This window comes from Taudactylus pleione, unplaced genomic scaffold, assembly GCF_031769625.1.
Source record: "Taudactylus pleione unplaced genomic scaffold, aTauple2 ptg003137l, whole genome shotgun sequence".
NCBI classification, from domain to species: domain Eukaryota; kingdom Metazoa; phylum Chordata; class Amphibia; order Anura; family Myobatrachidae; genus Taudactylus; species Taudactylus pleione.
In genome coordinates, this window is record NW_028287496.1 from 993,251 (window position 1) to 1,013,026 (window position 19,776).

Consider the following 19,776-nt stretch of genomic DNA (forward strand, 5'->3'; position numbering starts at 1 on the left):
CAGGCCACCCCACCCCACTCCTGGGGACCCCAATACTACTATTACACTGACCCTGGCCACCCCACCCCGCTCCTGGGGACCCCAATACTACTATTACACTGACCCCGGCCACCCCACCCCAGTCCTGGGGACCCCAATACTATTATTACACTGACCCTGGCCACCCCAGTCCTGGAGAGCCCAATACTATTATTACACTGACCCTGGCCACCCCAGTCCTGGGGACCCCAATACTACTATTACACTGACCCTGGCCAACCCTGTCCTGGGGACCCCAATACTACTATTACACTGACCCCGGCCACCCCACTCCTGGGGACCCCAATACTACTATTACACTGACCCTGGCCACCCCACTCCTGGGGACCCCATTACTACTATTACACTGACCCCGGCCACCCCACTCCTGGGGACCCCAATACTACTATTACACTGACCCCGGCCACCCCACCCCACTCCTGGGGACCCCAATACTACTATTACACTGACCCTGGCCACCCCACCCCGCTCCTGGGGACCCCAATACTACTATTACACTGACCCCGGCCACCCCACCCCAGTCCTGGGGACCCCAATACTATTATTACACTGACCCTGGCCACCTTAGTCCTGGGGACCCCAATACTATTATTACACTGACCCCGGCCACCCCACTCCTGGGGACCCCAATACTACTATTACACTGACCCCGGCCACCCCACCCCACTCCTGGGGACCCCAATACTACTATTACACTGACCCTGGCCACCCCACCCCGCTCCTGGGGACCCCAATACTACTATTACACTGACCCCGGCCACCCCAGTCCTGGGGACCCCAATACTATTATTACACTGACCCTGGCCACCCCAGTCCTGGGGACCCCAATACTACTATTACACTGACCCTGGCCACCCCAGTCCTGGGGACCCCAATACTATTATTACACTGACCCTGGCCACCCCAGTCCTGGGGACCCCAATACTACTATTACACTGACCCCGGCCACCCCACTCCTGGGGACCCCAATACTACTATGACACTGACCCCGGCCACCCCACCCCACTCCTGGGGACCCCAATACTACTATTACACTGACCCCGGCCACCCCACCCCAGTCCTGGGGACCCCAATACTACTATTACACTGACCCCGGCCACCCCACTCCTGGGGACCCCAATACTATTATTACACTGATCCCGGCCACCCAACCCCACTCCTGGGGACCCCAATATTTCTATTACACTGACCCCGGCCACCCCAATCCTGGTGACCCCAATACTATTACAATGACCCTGGCCACCCCACACCTGTCATGGAGACCCCAATACTACTATTACACTGACCCCGGCCACCCCACTCCTGGGGACCCCAATACTACTATTACACTGACCCTGGCCACTCCACCCCACTCCTGGGAACCCTAATACTACTATTACACTGACCCCGGCCACCCCACCCCAGTCCTGGGGACCCCAATACTATTATTACACTGACCCTGGCCACCCCAGTCCTGGGGACCCCAATACTATTATTACACTGACCCTGGCCACCCCAGTCCTGGGGACCCCAATACTATTATTACACTGACCCCGGCCACCCCAGTCCTGGGGACCCCAATACTACTATTACACTGACCCCGGCCACCCCAGTCCTGGGGACCCCAATACTACTATTACACTGACCCCGGCCACCCCACTCCTGGGGACCCCAATACTATTATTACACTGATCCCGGCCACCCCACCCCAGTCCTGGGGACCCCAATACTACTATTACACTAACCCCGGCCACCCCAGTCCTGGGGACCCCAATACTATTATTACACTGACCCTGGCCACCCCTGTCCTGGGGACCCCAATACTATTATTACACTGACCGTGGCCACCCCAGTCCTGGGGACCCCAATACTATTATTACACTGACCCTGGCCACCCCACTCCTGGGGACCCCAATACTACTATTACACTGACCCAGTCCACCCCACCCCACTCCTGGGGACCCCAATACTACTATTACACTGACCCTGGCCACCCCACCCCGCTCCTGGGGACCCCAATACTACTATTACACTGACCCCGGCCACCCCACCCCAGTCCTGGGGACCCCAATACTATTATTACACTGACCCTGGCCACCCCAGTCCTGGAGAGCCCAATACTATTATTACACTGACCCTGGCCACCCCAGTCCTGGGGACCCCAATACTACTGTTACACTGACCCCGGCCACCCCACTCCTGGGGACCCCAATACTACTATTACACTGACCCTGGCCACCCCACTCCTGGGGACCCCAATACTACTATTACACTGACCCCGGCCACCCCACTCCTGGGGACCCCAATACTACTATTACACTGACCCCGGCCACCCCACCCCACTCCTGGGGACCCCAATACTACTATTACACTGACCCTGGCCACCCCACCCCGCTCCTGGGGACCCCAATACTACTATTACACTGACCCCGGCCACCCCACCCCAGTCCTGGGGACCCCAATACTATTATTACACTGACCCTGGCCACCTTAGTCCTGGGGACCCCAATACTATTATTACACTGACCCCGGCCACCCCACTCCTGGGGACCCCAATACTACTATTACACTGACCCCGGCCACCCCACCCCACTCCTGGGGACCCCAATACTACTATTACACTGACCCTGGCCACCCCACCCCGCTCCTGGGGACCCCAATACTACTATTACACTGACCCCGGCCACCCCAGTCCTGGGGACCCCAATACTATTATTACACTGACCCTGGCCACCCCAGTCCTGGGGACCACAATACTATTATTACACTGACCCTGGCCACCCCAGTCCTGGGGACCCCAATACTACTATTACACTGACCCTGGCCACCCCAGTCCTGGGGACCCCAATACTATTATTACACTGACCCTGGCCACCCCAGTCCTGGGGACCCCAATACTATTATTACACTGACCCTGGCCACCCCAGTCCTGGGGACCCCAATACTACTATTACACTGACCCCGGCCACCCCACTCCTGGGGACCCCAATACTACTATTACACTGACCCTGGCCACCCCTCCCCACTCCTGGTGACCCCAATACTACTATTACACTGACCCCGGCCACCCCAGTCCTGGGGACCCCAATACTACTATTACACTGACCCCGGCCACCCCACTCCTGGGGACCCCAATACTATTATTACACTGATCCCGGCCACCCAACCCCACTCCTGGGGACCCCAATATTTCTATTACACTGACCCCGGCCACCCCAATCCTATTACACTGACCCCGGCCACCCCACACCTGTCATGGAGACCCCAATACTACTATTACACCGACCCCGGCCACCCCACTCCTGGGGACCCCAATACTACTATTACACTGACCCTGGCCACTCCACCCCACTCCTCGGGACCCCAATACTACTATTACACTGACCCCGGCCACCCGACCCCAGTCCTGGCGACCCCAATACTATTATTACACTGACCCTGGCCACCCCAGTCCTAGGGACCCCAATACTATTATTACACTGACCCTGGCCACCCCAGTCCTGGGGACCCCAATACTATTATTACACTGACCCTGGCCACCCCAGTCCTGGGGACCCCAATACTACTATTACACTGACCCCGGCCACCCCAGTCCTGGGGACCCCAATACTACTATTACACTGACCCCGGCCACCCCACTCCTGGGGACCCCAATACTATTATTACACTTACCCCGGCCACCCCACCCCAGTCCTGGGGACCCCAATACTACTATTACACTAACCCCGGCCACCCCAGTCCTGGGGACCCCAATACTATTATTACACTGACCCTGGCCACCCCACCCCTGTCCTGGGGACCCCAATACTATTATTACACTGACCGTGGCCACCCCAGTCCTGGGGACCCCAATACTATTATTACACAGACCCTGGCCACCCCACTCCTGGGGACCCCAATACTACTATTACACTGACCCAGGCTACCCCACCCCTCTCCTGGGGACCCCAATACTACTATTACACTGACCCTGGCCACCCCACCCCGCTCCTGGGGACCCCAATACTACTATTATTACACTGACCCCGGCCACCCCACCCCAGTCCTGGGGACCCCAATACTATTATTACACTGACCCTGGCCACCCCAGTCCTGGAGAGCCCAATACTATTATTACACTGACCCTGGCCACCCCAGTCCTGGGGACCCCAATACTACTATTACACTGACCCTGGCCACCCCTGTCCTGGGGACCCCAATACTACTATTACACTGACCCCGGCCACCCCACTCCTGGGGACCCCAATACTACTATTACACTGACCCTGGCCACCCCACTCCTGGGGACCCCAATACTACTATTACACTGACCCCGGCCACCCCACCCCACTCCTGGGGACCCCAATACTACTATTACACTGACCCTGGCCACCCCACCCCGCTCCTGGGGACCCCAATACTACTATTACACTGACCCCGGCCACCCCAGTCCTGGGGACCCCAATACTATTATTACACTGACCCTGGCCACCCCAGTCCTGGGGACCCCAATACTATTATTACACTGACCCTGGCCACCCCAGTCCTGGGGACCCCAATACTACTATTACACTGACCCTGGCCACCCCAGTCCTGGGGACCCCAATACTATTATTACACTGACCCTGGCCACCCCAGTCCTGGGGACCCCAATACTATTATTACACTGACCCTGGCCACCCCAGTCCTGGGGACCCCAATACTTCTATTACTCTGACCCCGGCCAGCCCACTCCTGGGGACCCCAATACTACTATTACACTGACCCTGGCCACCCGACCCCACTCCTGGGGACCCCAATACTACTATTACACTGACCCCGGCCACCCCACCCCAGTCCTGGGGACCCCAATACTACTATTACACTGACCCCGGCCACCCCACTCCTGGGGACCCCAATACTATTATTACACTGATCCCGGCAACCCAACCCCACTCCTGGGGACCCCAATATTTCTATTACACTGACCCCGGCCACCCCACACCTGTCATGGAGACCCCAATACTACTATTACTCTGACCCCGGCCACCCCAGTCCTTGTGACCCCAATATTTCTATTAAACTGACCCCGGCCACCCCAGTCCTGGTGACCCCAATACTATTACACTGACCCCGGCGACCCCATACCTGTCCTGGAGACCACAATACTACTATTACTCTGACCCCGGCCACCCCAGTCCTGGTGACTCCAATACTACTATTACACTGACCCCGGCGACCCCACCCCTGTCCTGGAGACCCCAATACTACTATTACTCTGACCCCGGCCAACCCAGTCCTGGTGACCCCAATACTACTATTTCACTAATCCCGGCCACCCCAGTCCTGGTGACCCCAATACTACTATTACACTGACCCCGGCGACCCCACCCCTGTCCTGGATACCCCAATACTACTATTACTCTGATCCCGGTGACCCCAATACTATTATTACTCTGATCCCGGTGACCCCAATACTACTATTACTCTGATCCCGGTGACCCCATTACTGCAAATGCTCTTATCCCGTTGTCCCCAGTACTGCGGATGCTCTGATCCCGTGACCCCTGTACTGTAGATACTCTGATCCCAGTGACCCCAGTACTGTGGATATTCTGATCTCGGTGACCCCAGTACTGTGGACACACTGATCCCAGTGACCCCTCTTGCTCAGATCCCGGTGACCCCTGTACTGATGTTACTCTGATCCCGGAGACCCCAGTACAGTAGATACTCTGATCCCAGTGACCCCAGTACTGTGGATATTCTGATCTCGGTGACCCCAGTACTGTGGACACACTGATCCCAGTGACCCCTCTTGCTCAGATCCCGGTGACCCCTGTACTGATGTTACTTTGATCCCGGAGACCCCAGTACTGCGGATGCTCTGATCTCGGTGATCCCATTACTGTAGATACTCTGATCATAGAGACCCCTTAGTCTGATCCCGGAGGACCCAGTACTGCGGTTGCTCTGATACCGGTGACCCCAGTACTGTGGATACTATGATCCCAGTGACCACAGTACTGTGGATACTCTGATCTTGGTGACCCCAGTACTGCGAATACTCTAATCCCGGTGACCCCAGTACTGTGATGCTCAGATCTCTGTGACCCCAGTACTGTGGATGCTCTGATCCCGGTGACCCCAGTACTGTGGATGCTCTGATCCCGGTGACCCCAGTACTGTAGATTAGTACTATGGATGCTCTGATCTCTGTGACCCCAGTACTGCGAATACTCTGATCCCGGTGACCCCAGTACTGCGGATACTCTAATCCCGGTGACCCCAGTACTGCAAATACTCTAATCCCGGTTACCCCAATACTGTGATGCTCTGATCCCGGAGACCCCAGTACTGCGAATACTCTGATCCCGGTGACCCCAGTACTGCGGATACTCTGATCCCGGAGACCCCAGTACTGTGATCCCAGTGACCCCAGTACTGCGGGTGCTCTGATCCAGGTGACCCCAGTACTGCGAATGCTCTGATCCCGGTGACCCCTGTACTGCGGATGCTCTGATCCCGGTGACCTCTTACTCTGATCCCGGTGACCCCAGTACTGTGGATACTCTGATCCCGGTGTCCCCATTATTGTGGATACTCGGATCCTGGTGACCCCAGTACTGCGGATGCTCTGATCCCGGTGACCTCTTACTCTGATCCCGGTGACCCCAGTACTGTGGATACTCTGATCCCGGTGTCCCCATTATTGTGGATACTCTGATCCCAGTGACCCCAGTACTATGGATAATCTGATCCCGGTGACCCCAATACTGTGGATACTCTGATCCCGGTGTCCCTAGTACTGTGAATACTCTGATCCCGGTGATCCCAGTACTGTGGATACTCTGATCCCGGTGACTCCTTACTCTGATCCCAGTGTCCCCAGTATTGTGGATACTCTGATCCCGGTGACCCCAGTACTGTAGATACTCTGATCTCGGTAACCCCAGTACTGTGAATACTCTGGGCCTGATTCAGACCCGCTCACAAGCGCACAGCGCTCGCAAGCGGGTTGATGGTCCCCCACTGCGCATGTGCGAGACCCGGCCAGCGACGGGCGCTCCGTCGCTACGGGTCTCGCACCAAAACAGGGCGGCCGTCGATTGATTGACAGCTTGTCCCAATTTGGAGGCGGGCAGGGGTGGCTGGCCAAATGGAGGCGTTCTCAAAGGAACATCTGCCATTTGGGGGTGGCCTCAGTAGTGAGCTTCCGGCTCTATTAGTTCCCACAGCTTAACGAGCGGCCTGGAGGCCGGGCAAAAAAAAAAAAAAAATGCCGCTCTGAATCAGGTCCACTGACCCCAGTACTGTGGATACTAAGATCCCAGTGACCCCAGTACTGTGGATACTCTGATCTTGGTGACCCCAGTACTGCGAATACTCTGATCTCTGTGGCCCCAATACTGTGGATGCTCTGATCCCGGTGACCCCAGTACTGTGATGCTCTGATCTCTGTGGCCCCAATACTGTGGATGCTCTGATCCCGGTGACCCATAGTACTGTGATGCTCTGATCTCTGTGACCCCAGTACTGTGGATGCTCTGATCCCGGTGACCGCAGTACTGTGGATTAGTACTATGGATGCTTTGATCCCGGTGACCCCAGTACTGCGGATGCTCTGATCCCGATGACCCCAGTACTGTGGATTAGTACTGCGGATGCTCCGATCCCGGTGACCCCAGTACTGTGGATACTCTGATCCCGTAGACCCCAGTACTGCGAATACTCTGATCCCGGTGACCCCAGTACTGCGGATGCTCTGATCCCGGTGACCCCAGTACTGCGGATGCTCTGATTCCGGTGACCCCAGTACTGCGGATGCTCTGATCCCGGTGACCCCAGTACTATGGATAATCTGATCCTGGTGACCCCAATACTGTGGATACTCTGATCCCGGTATCCCTAGTACTGTGAATACTCTGATCCCGGTAACCCCAGTACTGTGGATACTCTGATCCCAGTGTCCCCAGTACTGTGGATACTGTTATCCCGATGACCCCAGTACTGTGGATACTCTGATCCCGGTAACCCCAGTACTGTGAATACTCTGATCCCGGTGACCCCAGTACTGTGGATACTCTGATCCCGGTGTCCCCAGTACTGCAGATGCTCTGATCCCGGTGACCCCAGTACTGTGGATACTCTGATCCCAGTGACCTCTTACTCTGATCCCTTGTGACCCCAGTACTGTGGATACTCTGATCCCTTGTGACCCCAGTACTGTGGATACTCTGATCCCTGGTGACCTCTTACTCTGATCCCAGTGTCCCCAGTACTGTGGATACTCTGATACCAGTGATCCCAGTACTATGGATAATCTGATCCTGGTGACCCCAATACTGTGGATACTCTGATCCCGGTGTCCCTAGTACTGTGAATACTCTGATCCCGGTGACCCCAGTACTGTGGATACTCTGATCCCAGTGTCCCCAGTACTGTGGATACTGTGATCCCGATGACCTCTTACTCTGATCCCAGTGTCCCCAGTACTGTGGATACTGTGATACCGATGACCCCAGTACTGTGGATACTCCGATCCCGGTAACCCCAGTACTGTGAATACTCTGATCCCGGTGATCCCAGTTGTGTGGATACTCTGATCCCGGTGAGTCCCAGTAGTGTTGATACTCTGATCCCGGTGTCCCCAATGGATACTCTGATCCCAGTATTATGGATAATCTGATCTTGGTGACCCTAATACTGTGGATACTCTGATCCCGGTGTCCCTAGTACTGTGAATACTCTGATCCCGGTGACCCCAGTACTGTGAATACTCTGATCCCGATGACCCCAGTACTGTGGATACTCTGATCCCGGTAACCCCAGTACAGCGAATACTCTGATCCCGGAGACCCCAGTACTGCGGATACTCTGATCCCGGAGACCCCAGTCCTGCGGATACTCTGATCCCAGTACTGTGGATGCTCTGATCCCGGTGACCCCAGTACTGTGGATTAGTACTACGGATGCTTTGATCCCGGTGTCCCCAGTACTGCGGATGCTCTGATCCCGGTGACCCCAGTACGGTGGATTAGTACTGCGGATGCTCCGATCCCGGTGACCCCAGTACTGCGGATACTCTGATCCCGGAGTCCCCAGTACTGCGGATACTCTGATCCCTGTGACCCCAGTACTGCGGATACTCTGATCCCGGAGACCCCAGTACTGCGAATACTCTGATCCCGGTGACCCCAGTACTGCTGATGCTCTGATCCGGTGATCCCAGTACTGCGGATGCTCTGATCCTGGTGATCCCAGTACTGCGGATGCTCTGATCCCGGTGACCTCTTACTCTGATCCCGGAGACCCCGGTACTGTGGATACTCTGATCCCGGAGACCCCAGTACTGCGAATACTCTGATCCCGGTGACCCCAGTACTGCGGATGCTCTGATCCCGGTGACCCCTGTACTGCGGATGCTCTGATCCCGGTGACCTCTTACTCTGATCCCGGTGTCCCCAGTACTGTGGATACTCTGATCCCAGTGATCCCAGTACTATGGATAATCTGATCCCGATGACCCAAATACTGTGGATACTCTAATCCCGGTGTCCCTAGTACTGTGAATACTCTGATCCCGGTGACCCCAGTACTGTGAATACTCTGATCCCGGTGACCCCTTACTCTGATCCCAGTGTCCCCCGTTCTGTGGATACTGTGATCCCGATGACCCCAGTACTGTGGATACTGTTATCCCGATGACCCCAGTACTGTGGATACTCTGATCTCGGTAACCCCAGTACTGTGGATACTCTGATCTCGGTATCCCCAGTACTGTGGATACTCTGATCTCGGTAACCCCAGTACTGTGGCTACTCTGATCCCGGTAACCCCAGTACTGTGAATACTCTGAACCCGGTGACTCCAGTACTGTGGATACTCTGATCTCGGTAACCCCAGTACTGTGGATACTCTGATCCCGGTAACCCCAGTACTGTGGATACTCTGGGCTGATTCAGACCCGCTCGCAAGCACACAACGCTCGCAAGCGGGTTGATGGTCCCCCACTGCGCATGCGCAAGACCCGGCCAGCGACAGGCGCTCCATCGCTACGGGTCTCGCAGCAAAACAGGGCGGCTGTCGATTGTGATTGACAGCTCGCCCCATTTTGGAGGCGGGCAGAGGTGGCTGGCCAAACGGAGGCGTTCCCGATGGAACGCCTGCCGTTTGGGGGTGGCCTCAGTAGTGAGCTTCCGGCTCTATTAGAGCCCATAGCTTAGCGAGGGCCTGGATGCCGGGCAAAAAAAAAAATGCCGCTCTGAATCAGGTCCACTGACCCCAGTACTGTGGATACTATGATCCCAGTGACCCCAGTACTGTGGATGCTTTGATCCCGGTGACCCCAGTACTGCGGATGCTCCGATCCCGGTGACCCCAGAACTGCGGATACTCTGATCCCGGAGACCCTAGTACTGCGGATACTCTGATCCCGGTGACCCCAGTACTGCAAATGCCCTGATCCCGGTGACCCCAGTACTGCGGATGCTCTGATCCCGGTGACCCCTGTACTGCGGATGCTCTGATCCCGGTGACCTCTTACTCTGATCCTGGTGACCCCAGTACTGCGGATGCTCTGATCCTGGTGACCCCAGTACTGTGGATACTCTGATCCCGGTGACCCCAGTACTGTGGATACTCTGATCCCTTGTGACCCCAGTACTGTGGATACTCTGATCCCAGTGTACCTAGTACTGTGAATACTCTGATCCCGGTGACCCCAGTACTGTGGATACTCTGTGTTATGTTCTGGGTTGTTTGTGGACCCGGGGTGGTAGCAGGAGCGATCACAGAAGCAGATTTGAAAATAAAACTAGGATTTTTAATAAGTGCTTGAGTAGACATATAATGTGGCAGTAAATAAAAGTCCAGGAATATATAAATGTGCACAAGAGTTCTGTGGTGGGAGCAAAAGGGTTAATGTCCAAGTAGAAACAATTAGAGCTGTCCAGGTGTGCAGGTAGTGAAACTGAAAATAATCAAGCCAGGTTTGCAGGTAGTGAACTGAAGCGCAGGATGTCAGCAGGCTCAGGCACTCAGGTATGGGCAAGGGTGATGGAGGAAGCGGGGTAGTCCAGTGGGAGCTAGGAGCTGACAGGCAGACAGCGAATTCACAGGAACAGGAAAGCACAGAGAACTCCCTCTCAGCTAGGCTGAGATACACGTTGCACTGGCAAAGAAGGAAGGCACTGACCCTTCCTAAATACCCCATGCCGTGCTGTTACTGGCCGGAGGGAACATGTGACTCACCAGGATTGGCCAGCAGCATCACATGGCAAGATGGCGGCGCCCAAGCCAAACGGAGACGCCGCCAGGCCTCACCAGCGCAGAGTGACGACAGGGCCGCACAGCAACGCGCGCAGCCAAAGCCCCCCGCCAGACACCAGCTCCGCCACCAGACAGCCCGTGCCACAACGACCTCACAGGTAACACCCACCTAGCGCCATGCTGAAATACCCTGGCCGTGACACTCTGATCCCGGTGACCCCTTACTCTGATCCCAGTGTCCACAGTACTGAGGATACTGTTATCCCGATGACCCCAGTACTGTGGATACTCTGATCCCGGTAACCCCAGTACTGTGAATACTCTGATCCCGGTAACCCCAGTACTGTGGATACTCTGATCCCGGTGAATCCCAGTAGTGTGGATACTCTGATCCCGGTGTCCCCAATGGATACTCTGATCCCAGTATTATGGATAATCTGATCCTGGTGACCCCAATACTGTGGATACTCTGATCCCGGTGTCCCTAGTACTGTGAATACTCTGATCCCGGTGACCCCAGTACTGTGGATACTCTGATCCCGGTGACCCCCTTACTCTGATCCCAGTGTCCCCAGTACTGTGGATACTGTCATCCCGATGACCCCAGTACTGCGGATACTCTGATCCTGGTGACCCCAGTACTGCGAATACTCTGATCCCGGTGACCCCAGTACTGCGGATACTCTGATCCCAGTGTCCCCAGTACTGTGGATACTCTGATCCCGGTGACCCCAGTACTGTGGATTAGTACTACGGATGCTTTGATCCCGGTGACCCCAGTACTGCGGATGCTCTGATCCCGGTGACCCCAGTACTGTGGATTAGTACAGCGGATGCTCCGATCCCGGTGACCCCAGTACTGCGGATACTCTAATCCCGGAGACCCCAGTACTGCGGATACTCTGATCCCTGTGACCCCAGTACTGCGGATACTCTGATCCCGGAGACCCCAGTACTGCGAATACTCTGATCCCGGTGACCCCAGTACTGCTGATGCTCTGATCCCGGTGATCCCAGTACTGCGGATGCTCTGATCCCGGTGACCTCTGTACTGCGGATGCTCTGATCCCGGTGACCTCTTACTCTGATCCCGGTGACCCCAGTACTGTGGATACTCTGATCCCGGTGACCTCAGTACTGTGGATAATCTGATCCCAGTGACCCCAGTACTATGGATAATCTGATCCTGGTGACCCCAATACTGTGGATACTCTGATCCCGGTGTCCCTAGTACTGTGAATACTCTGATCCCGATGACCCCAGTACTGTGGATACTCTGATCCCGGTAACCCCAGTACTGTGGATACTCTGATCCCAGTGACCCCAGTACTGTGGATACTCTGATCCCGGTGACCCCTTACTCTGATCCCGGTGACCCCTTACTCTGATCCCAGTGTCCCCAGTACCGTGGATACTGTCATCCCGATGACCCCAGTACTGCGGATACTCTGATCCCAGTAACCCCAGTACTGCGGATACTCTGATCCCTGTGACCCCAGTACTGCGAATACTCTGATCCCGGTGACCCCAGTACTGCGGATACTCTGATCCCAGTGTCCCCAGTACTGTGGATGCTCTGATCCCGGTGACCCCAGTACTGTGGATTAGTACTACGGATGCTTTGATCCCGGTTACCCCAGTACTGCGGATGCTCTGATCCCGGTGACCCTAGTACTGCAGATGTTCCGATCCCGGTGACCCCAGTACTGCGGATACTCTGATCCCTGTGACCCCAGTACTGCGAATACTCTGATCCCGGTGACCCCAGTACTGCTGATGCTCTGATCCCGGTGATCCCAGTACTGTGGATGCTCTGATCCCGGTGACCCCTGTACTGTGGATACTCTGATCCCGGTGACCTCTTACTCTGATCCCGGTGTCCCCAGTACTGTGGATACTCTGATCACCGGTGACCCCAGTACTGTGGATAATCTGATCCCAGTGACCCCAATACTGTGGATACTCTGATCCCGGTGACCCCAGTACTGTGGATACTCTGATCCCGGTGACCCCAGTACTGTGAATACTCTGATCCCGGTAACCCCAGTACTGTGGATACTCTGATCCCGGTGACCCCTTACTCTGATCCCAGTACTGCGATCCCGATGACCCTAGTACTGTGGATACTCTGATCCCAGTAACCCCAGTGCTGTGAAGACTCTGATCCCGGTGACCCCTTACTCTGATCCCAGTACTGTGATCCCGGTGACCCCAGTACTGTGGATACTCTGATCCCGGTGACTCCTTACTCTGATCCCAGTGTCCCCAGTACTGCGGATACTCTGATCCCTGGAGACCCCAGTACTGCAAATACTCTGATCCCGGTGACCCCAGTACTGCGGATGCTCTGATCCCGGTGACCCCTGTACTGCGGATGCTCTGCTCCCGGTGACCCCAGTATTGTGGATACTCTGATCCCAGTGACCTCTTACTCTGATCCCGGTGACCCCAGTATTGTGGATACTCTGATCCCAGTGACCCCTTACTCTGATCCCAGTACTGTGGATACTCTGATCCCGGTGACTCCTTACTCTGATCCCAGTGTCCCCAGTACTGCGGATACTCTGATCCCTGGAGACCCCAGTACTGTAAATACTCTGATCCGGGTGACCCCAGTACTGTGCATACTCTGATCCCGGTGACCCCTTACTCTGATCCCAGTGTCCCCAGTACTGTGGATACTCTGATCCCAGTGACCCCAGTACTGTGGATACTCTGATCCCAGTGTCCCCAGTACTGTGGATACTCTGATCCCAGTGTCCCCAGTACTGTGGATACTCTGATCCCAGTGACCCCAGTACTGTGGATAGTTTGATCTCGGTAACCCCAGTACTGTGGATACTCTGGGCCTGATTCAGACCCGCTCGCAAGCGGGTTGATGGTCCCCCACTGCGCATGCACGAGACCTGGCCAGCGACAGGCCTAGTGCTGACCAATGGTAGGAAAATTATATTATACCTAGTGCTGACCAAGGGTAGGAAAATGATATTATATCTAGTGCTGACCAAGGGTAGCAAAATGATAATATACCTAGTGCTGACCAAGGGTAGGAAAATTATATTATACCTAGTGCTGACCAAGGGTAGGAAAATGATATTATATCTAGTGCTGACCAAGGGTAGCAAAATGATAATATACCTAGTGCTGACCAAGGGTAGGAAAATGATATTATACCTAGTGCTGACCAAGGGTAGCAAAATGATAATATACCTAGTGCTGACCAAGGGTAGGAAAATGATATTATACCTAGTGCTGACCAATGTTAGGACAATGATATTATACCTAGTGCTGACCAAGGGTAGGAAAATGACATTATATACCTAGTACTGACCAAGGGTAGGAAAATTATCTCTAGTGCTGACCAAGGGTAGGAAAATGATATTATACCTAATGCTGACCAAGGGTAGGAAAATGATATTATACCTAGTGCTGACCAATGGTAGGAAAATGATATTATACCTAGTGCTGACCAAGGGTAGGAAAATGATATTATACCTAATGCTGACCAAGGGTAGGAAAATGATATTATACCTAGTGCTGACCAATGGTAGGAAAATGATATTATACCTAGTGCTGACCAAGGGTAGGAAAACTATATTATATCTAGTGCTGCCCATTAGGGCAGGGCTCAACAAATTTTTGTAAAATCTAGGAGCCATCTTAAAAGTTTCAGAGCCAGACCATTGTCCATTACCAAAATATATGAAAGCTTGTATAGACCAGCACACATGCCCTTCCAGTGCCCCTCAAACTCCCCACATGCCATCAAATCACCACACATGCGTCTTTAATGGTCATCAGATACTGCAGCATGCCCATACCAGCCGATTTAATAGTGTCCCCAGTAGTAGCCCCTTGTAATAGTGCCCCCAGTAGTAAGCCCCCTGTAATAGTTCCCCCAGTAGTAAGCCCCCTGTAATAGAGTGCCCAGTAGTAAGCCCCTGTAATAGAGCCCCCAGTAGTAAGTCCCCTTTAATAGTGCCCCATGTAATAGAGCCCCCAGTAGTAAGCCCGCTGTAATCAGGGCCGGCTCCAGGCATATTCCACCTGAGTGTCCGCACGAGGGTGCGCCAATTTTCTGCCGGCATTTTCCCTGGCTGTCACTGTCATGCCGGGCTCTGCTCAGGCCAACAACCCCGCTGATGCTGCTGCTGCGCTTTCACCCTACCGCTGACACTGGAGGCCTGGATGAGGTGAGGGCATCCGTGGTGCGGAGGAGATGGTAAGTGAATGCCACTCATGGCTCATCTCCTCATCACATCATGGGCTCAGGCTGGCACTGGCAGGCAGGCTGTGCGTGTGACTAGTGTGCTGGCGTGCCGCACCCCACCACATACAGCCTGTCAGTGACAGCAACCAGCCTATGAATAAAAAAAACAGTGGTGGAGTCTGAATGGATGCTGCGCGCGGCATCCATTCAGTCATGAGAGAGGGCTAGGGGAAGCCCAGCTAGTGAGGCTCCCCCCAGCGTGAAGTTATTTGGAGGCATGCCATGCGGGCACGCCTCCAAATAACGGCACATAGGGGCGTGGCCTATGTTAATTAGGCCACACCCCCTATTTTTGGTGTGCGATTTAAGGGCGCCCTCTTAAGAGTCGGCACAGGGTGCTCCAACCCCTGGAGCCGGCAAGCCCCCCATAATAGAGCCCACAGTAGTAATCCCCCTGTAATAGAGCCCACAGTAGTAAGCCCCCTGTAATAAGGGCGTGGACGCTCCTGTGCTGAAAGTGTCAAAGGCATAGAACCTTAGAAAGGTCTGGACGGAAGACCACGTGGCTGCCTTACACAGCTGAACAGCCAAGGCACCATGGCTATCTGCCCACGAGGGACCCACAGACCGAGTAGAATGAGCCTTAATACAGGCTGGGATGGGCAAGCCCTCCCGTGTATAAGCCTCAGAAATAACCAAACAAAGACATTTTGCCAAAGTTTGGTTTTCACAGGAGGGGTTGGCCTGCCAACAAAGAGGATGAACAAGGAATCCGACTTCCTAAAGGAACTAGTCCGGTCCACATAAACTTGAAGGGCCCGGACCACATCCAAGGAGGCCTCACCAGCCGAAAGGTCAGGTGACTGAAAAGACGGCACAACAATTTCCTGATTAACGTGGAATTTAGAAACCACCTTAGGAAGAAAACACGGACGAGTGTGAAGCACTGTCCTATCCTGGTGAAAGATCAGAAAAGGAGGACGACAGGAAAGCGCCCCCAATTCCGACACCCTCCTGGCTGAAGAAATTGCCAAGAGAAAACCAGTCTTAAGAGACAACCACTTGAGTTCAACCAACTCAAGTGGTTCGAATGGAGGACCCTGAAGAGCCCGAAGCACCACAGCCAAAACCCACGGAACCACCGCGGGAACAAAGGGAGGCTGAACCATGAGAACACCCTGGAAAAAGGTGCGAATATCTGGTAGCGGAGCAATCCTGCGCTGGAACCACAAAGACAGTGCAGACACATGAACTTTCAAAGAAGCTAGGCGTAAGCCGAGGTCCAAACCAGACTGTAGGAATGCCAAAATCCTAGAAACACAAAACACTTGAGGATCGTAGTTTCTCGTCTCACACCACTGAAAATAGGTGTGCCAGACCCTGTGGTAAATCCTGGCTGACACAGGCTTGCGCACCTGCAGCATCATAATGATGACCGAACTAGAGAAACCCCGGGACCTTAAGATGGATATTTCAAGAGCCATGCCGTCAAAGACAGACAACCCAGATCCGGGTGAAGGCAAGGACCCTGAGACAACAGGTCCAGAAGTTAAGGCAGAAGGAACGGAGCCTCGATGAAGAGACTCCGCAGATCTGAGTACTAAGGACGTCTGGGCCAAGCTGGAGTCACCAGCAGAAGTGTGCCACCACCCTATTTGAATTTCTGAAGGACCCGAGGTAGTAGGGATATCGGAGGGAACAGATACGCCAACTGGAAGGTCCATTGCACCAACAGCGCGTCTATCAGGCTTGCGTCAGCATCTCTTTACCTGTACACGGGCAACTTGTGATTGTGACGGGAGGCCATGAGGTCCACCTCCGGCAGTTCCCACTTGTCCACAAGCAGTTGAAACACCTCTGGGTGAAGCGACCATTCCCCGTGATGCACGTCGTGATGGCTGAGGAAGTCCGCCTCCCAATTGAGGACTCCTGGAATGAAGACTGCTGAGATGGCTGGAAGATGGCACTCCGCCCAAGACAGGATACGCGACACCTCCGTCATTGCTGCTCGACTGAGAGTGCCCCCTTGATGGTTGATGTACGCCACTGTAGTGGCGTTGTCGGACTGAACCTGCACGGCTTTTCCTTGAAGTACGTGACTTGATGACTGGAAGGCCCTGTACACGGCCCGAAGTTCCAGAATGTTGATCGGGAGAATTGATTCTTCCGCTGTCCAACAGCCCTGAAGTGAAAGTGGACCTGTCACTGCACCCCAACCCCGGAGACTTGCATCTGTTATGAGAAGAACCCAGTCCGGGATCCAAAAGGGGCGACCCTCGGTAATATTGGATGTCTGAAGCCACCAAGACAGATGCACCTCTGGAGAGAACACCAGCATCCGAGTCCTGATCTGGTGTGGTAACCCGTTCCATTTGGATAGAATCAGCCCCTGCAGGGGCCTGGAATGGAATTGGCCAAACTCCACCATGTCGAATGTCGACACCATGGACCCTAGAACCCTCATTGCTGAGTGAACAGACAATTGGCAGCCCTTCAGGCAACTGCGCAGGCGCAGTTGTATGGAGGAGATCCGTTGCTGATGAGAATCCAGCAGGGCTCCCAAATGAACCATCCATTGTGATGGAATCAGGGAGGAATTTTTCCAATTCATCAGCCACCCGTGCGCTTGCAGACAAGCGATCGTCAGGTGTAGATGTTGTAGAAGTACCTCCGGAGAGCTTGCCAGCAAGAGGAGTTCGTCCAGATACAGCAGAAGCCGTATACCCTGGCTACGTAGATTTGCAGCCATGACCGCCATCATTTTGGTGAATACTCTTGGAGCCATGGAGAGGCCAAAGGGTAGAGCCTGAAACTGGTAGTGATGTTGTCGTATAGCAAACCTCAGATACCGTTGGTGTGAAGGCGCTATAGGAACATGAAGGTATTGTAGGCATCCTGGATGTCCAGGGAGACCATGTAATCCCCAGGTTCCATAGCCAGAATGATGAAATGCAAAGTTTCCATCCTGAATTTGGGTACTCTGAGGAACTTGTTCAGAGACTTTAAAATTGAGGATAGGCCAATGAGACCCATTGGGTTTCTGCACAAGAAACAGAGTAGAGTAGTTACCCATCCCGAGTTGAGAAAGCGGATCGGGAACAATGACCCCTGATTTCAGCAAGGACTCTGTGGCTTCCTGAATCTGCAAGGCCTTGGACTTGTCCTGAGAAGGACCCGTGCAGAAGAACTGTTGGGGAGGTCTGTGACGAAAGGAGAGGGCGTACCCCTGAGACCACTTCTCGAACCCAAGCATCCGTGGTGGTGTTGTATCGGCACTGGGCGAATTGAAGAAGTCGGCCTGCCACTCTGGGATCTCCCAGAGGGAGGCCCGTCCCATCAGGCAGAAGGTTTATCCTCCGGCTTGGAAGCAGGGCGTCTAGCACTCCACGCTTGCTTCTTAGGTTTAGGGGCAGCCTTGGTTGCCGACTGCCTCAGAAAGGACTGCCCCTTGAACTTTCCAGGAGAACGAAATGACCGAAATGCAGAGGTCCTAGCCTTAGAAGGTGCAGCTGCCGATGGTAGAAAAGCTAACTTATACTTTGCCAGGGTATCTACAATTTTGTCCAGGTCTGGACCAAACAATATCTCCCCATTAAATGGTAAGGCCTCCAGGCCCTTCTTGGAGTCCGCATCCACCCTCCAAGAACGTAACCACAAAGAACGGCGAGCAGACAACGCTGCAGCCGAGACTCTGGAAGTCAGAAGACTGGCATCCAAATCGCCTCACCAATATATGAATCGGCATCTCTCATATGTCCCACTAAAGCGCTCTAAACTTCAGGAGCCTCCTCAGGAAAGGTATCTTCCAGTACATTGGCTCAGCTTTCAATGGCTTTAGCTACCCAGGAGTTGGCCATGGACGGACGTGTCACAGCCCCTGAAAGAGAATAGATTGACTTCAAGCAAGTCTCCACTTTCCTGTCCGTGGGATCCTTTAAGAATGAAATGGAGGGCATAGGCAAGGTAGCACTCTTGATTAAGCGAGTAACATGGCAATCCACCGCAGGCGGAGTTTCCCACTTTTTGCAATGACCTGCAGGAAACGCATAACTAGACGCTAAACGTTTCTGCAGCTGGAACCTCTTACTAGGCGACTGCCAGGCCTCCACCATGTGGTCTGTCAGCTGGTCAGATAGAGGAAAAACTGCCAAAGTCACTTTTGCCTGTTTGAAATTTGGGTATTTGGATTTAGGGACCAGAGCGTCATCCTCAATATCAAGAATGGATCTAACCGCCCTTACCAATGCCGGCACATTAATAGAAGATTTAGTTTCTAGTTCCCAGACAGGGGAATCCGAGTCAGAGTCCTCCTGTAATTC